This window comes from Mercurialis annua, linkage group LG2, assembly GCF_937616625.2.
Source record: "Mercurialis annua linkage group LG2, ddMerAnnu1.2, whole genome shotgun sequence".
Classification (NCBI taxonomy): Eukaryota; Viridiplantae; Streptophyta; class Magnoliopsida; order Malpighiales; family Euphorbiaceae; genus Mercurialis; species Mercurialis annua.
The window spans coordinates 29,721,879-29,725,411 of record NC_065571.1 but is presented as its reverse complement, the minus strand read 5'-3'; positions in this window follow the sequence as shown (position 1 = coordinate 29,725,411).

Genomic DNA, 3,533 nt, shown 5'->3' with positions numbered 1-3,533 from the left:
TATTCGACTACCAAGATTTTGGATTAAACCAATAGCAGGAGTTGACCCTAAGCTATGGGGGTTTCAAGGGCCAGGTGACTTCGGAAAAGAGGTTAGGAGAAGGCTGGGGAATTCACACTCGACTGAAAGAGGAAGATTCAATGAGATTCATCCTTTCCCTCGGCTTAATTTAATAAGGTGCGGTTCTCTTTCTTTCTTCCCTCCCTCTCCCTAATCTAATCGGTCGAATAGCTTTGCCCCTCATTCCGTCAATCTATGTCTTCCCCCACTGCTACTCTTATTCGAGAGATGCCACCTCAACCTAGGCTAGCTCCAACTCAAAGAAAGGGCAGAAGGGCACATTGCTACTTTTATTCATTTGAGAAGTGCCAATAAAGATGGTGAACTGAAAGCTTTGTCTTTTCCCTTCTGCTATGTCAAACAAAGTAAAGGAGTAATCTCATCCTGGGTATGATTATTCAAAGCATCGAGACAAAGAAATGTCTTGAAGTTGCTATCACAAGAACAAAGTAGAAATGTTTCTATCCCTTGCCACGTTGGATTACACCTTTTGCAAGGTAAGATAGGACGCTAACGCTTTCTCTGAGTCGCACCTGGCATCGCAACTGAATTGTTCTTGTTCTTGCTTTAAGCTTTATCTTTTTCTTCTCATATAGATAGACCCGATATGCGACATCCCTATTCCTTCCCGATGAAGCTTCCTTTGATTTGAATGAATGAGGAACGAAGGCGCATGCAAGTCAGTTCTTCTCTAATTAGCATCTCGCCTGATCGTCTGCTGAGTGAATAGCAGCAAGTGCTAGTTCAAGTCAGTAATCTGCGGGATCTTTACTGTGACAAGTAAGAAGTGAAGTACTACGGATATCATAGCTTTTTTTAAGTGATTCAAATCAGTGAACTGTACTCGTCCAAGCCAGCGGGTAAGGTGAACCAGACCGGGCTGGTGAACGAACAAGGAAAGTAGAGGATTCGGATAGGCGAGTCAAGGCGTTTGTGTGAAAACTCTATCTGTCTCAAATATAGATGGGGAAGGTGTTCAGTCAGTAAGGCAATCGAAGATTCTTTTTTCACCGGGTGTGGCGATCCGATCCCAGTTGATTGATCTCGACTTTTTCTTAGCCAGGAAAGAGATACATCTTGTGCCGCGAGTCACCTGAGTAATGAATTGCTATCAGATGTTCCGAAAGAAGGGAGGGATGGGGAATGATTGTTAACTATAGGAGAATTCCTACATTCTAACCAGGTTGGAAGGAAGAAGCTTATTTCGTTCCTGATTGAATTGGTTTCAAATCCATTTTATTTACGGAATTGTAAAGTATTAGTCTCCGTCAAAGCAGAGAAGAGATCCAATGCCTCAAACCACATACCGGTAACACCTCTCTCTTTCCTTCCCGGCCTGTCTTCGCTCTTGCCTTTAATAGTAATATAACTCTTTCCTGGGGCCTAGCACTTACTGGCAGGCAGCCAAGCGGGTTCTGAAAGACCTCCACAGTCTTTGTTTCGGGTTTTCTTTCTTATGCAGTTAGAAGTGAGGCGCGCTGGTCATGAGGAGGGGGGGTTCAGGCAAGGATTGAGAGAGACGATTCGAAAGCTGGATTCACAAGCAAACCAGACTGACTTACCACAGACAGTAGGGCAGAGAATGGATTCCATTTTATTAATATTAAAAAGATAAGTAATCAAGCAGCAAAGAAGAAGAATAGCAGAAGTTATTGAGGGGAGATCTTTGAACTCTTTCTCGACGCAAGAATAGTCAGTCTCAGTCTAGCGACTTCTTGATTGCATTGGTCTCGGAAAGCCCTCCCTTGGGACCGGGCTAAAGAGCCAAGGATAGGATAGAAGCGATTCAACCAGAGTGAAATTCCTTACTTATCCCAGAAAAATCTCTGCTTCCAAAGGACTGGGCGTAAAGACGAGTTCATTTTTACGAATAAAGAAAGCTCCTATTGCTGGACTTAGGCTGGCCTTATTGTCTGCCGGTTCACGGTGCGATGGCTAAGGCTAAGAGGTAGATTTTTTATCTCTAGCTACGACTAAAATAAAAGAATAATTGAAACTTTTTTGCATTCAATCAAGAAGCCTACTTTTAGCCAATTACCAGAAGTGATTAGTGGCCTGACAGCTGTTGGGATAGGAGGCTTTTTTTTATTCTTACTTACGAAACTCCCCCTTTTTTGATGTTTTGGTTTAGGAATTTCAAAACAAAGGATGTCAAACATAATAAAAAGAACTTCATGATACAAAAGTACAAAATACGTATAGCGCAGCTTGTGTCAGGATTACTTTAGCATTTTACCATGTGGTTGTGGTGTCGAACTTTATCTCCCTATGCTATGCTAGCTACCAAAAAAGGGGGACTCGTTCTCCAGAAGATGCTTCACCGACCTATCCAGTTTGGTTGAAGCGCTTTTCCTCCGAAGGACTCTTGTTATTTCCCTTTGGGTATGAAAAAAGAAGCCATTTCCATCTGTCAAAAATTCTGCTTTCTATGTTACGGAGCTCAACGAAGAGTCTGCTGAGAATGCCCGGCATTAACTGGCATGGTTACAGTGTAGGTGAATCTTTGAATGCTGCCGATACTGGTTTCAGAATAATAGATGAATAGAGCGGAGGATTTGAAAGAGAAAAGGGCATTCAAATAAGTGGTTTTTCCTAAATATCCTATTTACCTGCTGTAAGGTCATGTCCGCCCTACATCCTTCAACCCTCCTTGTGACCTCGCCTTGTGACACTACCTATTTCCGTTCTAGTGCTTTCTCAGACGTGTGCAGGCGCAGCACCAGGTGGTTCTGTTCCGGCTCCATAACTCCAGTATATCTCCGGTTTCTACATGAGTTGTAGGTAGATTCCTAAAGCGTGAACGTAGTCCTTAGACCAGATTTCAAAGCGTGTGACCTTAGGAAGCGCCATTCAAGAGATCTCTTTAGACGCATCAGTAGCAGGACCACTTAGAAGCAGTATATGCACTTTAAAAAGCATTTTTTATCCACTTAACTTTAGAGTAATGACTTGGGACGGAGGTTGTTTCCCCCTTCCCCCTAGTTAGGCAGTCCAGACGGACTGTTTTTAATTAAGGAAGAAAGAGCTACCTTTTTAGTCCCAGGCCGAGCCGAGCTCTCAAGCTGCTTCATTGGTTGGCCAAGCCGCGGGCTTAAGACTTGATCTCCTGCCACAGAACACTCAGCTTACAAATGCTTGAGAGGCGCGATAGAGGGGCGCCAGCTGCATTGAACAACCCGTGAAGTGCTTTTCCTCTCTAAAACCCTAAAGCAGGGGGTCTTCCAAGTATGGTATAAGAGCTGACTGGCCATACCCGGCCTGAGCTGCCATCTCTTTCTCTTGGTCGAAAGGTATTTCTGCTCCTAAAGGAAACACTCTTTCTTGCTTGCCACAAAAAAAGAAATTTCGGCACATTCATCAAGCTTAGGAAAGCCTGTAATTCCTTCAAAGATCCAAGCAGGAAGCAGTCCCGTCCTTAGGCTTGTTAGGACAGCCAGAAAGAAATCCCCTCTTCCGCTTAAGGAACCAAGCAT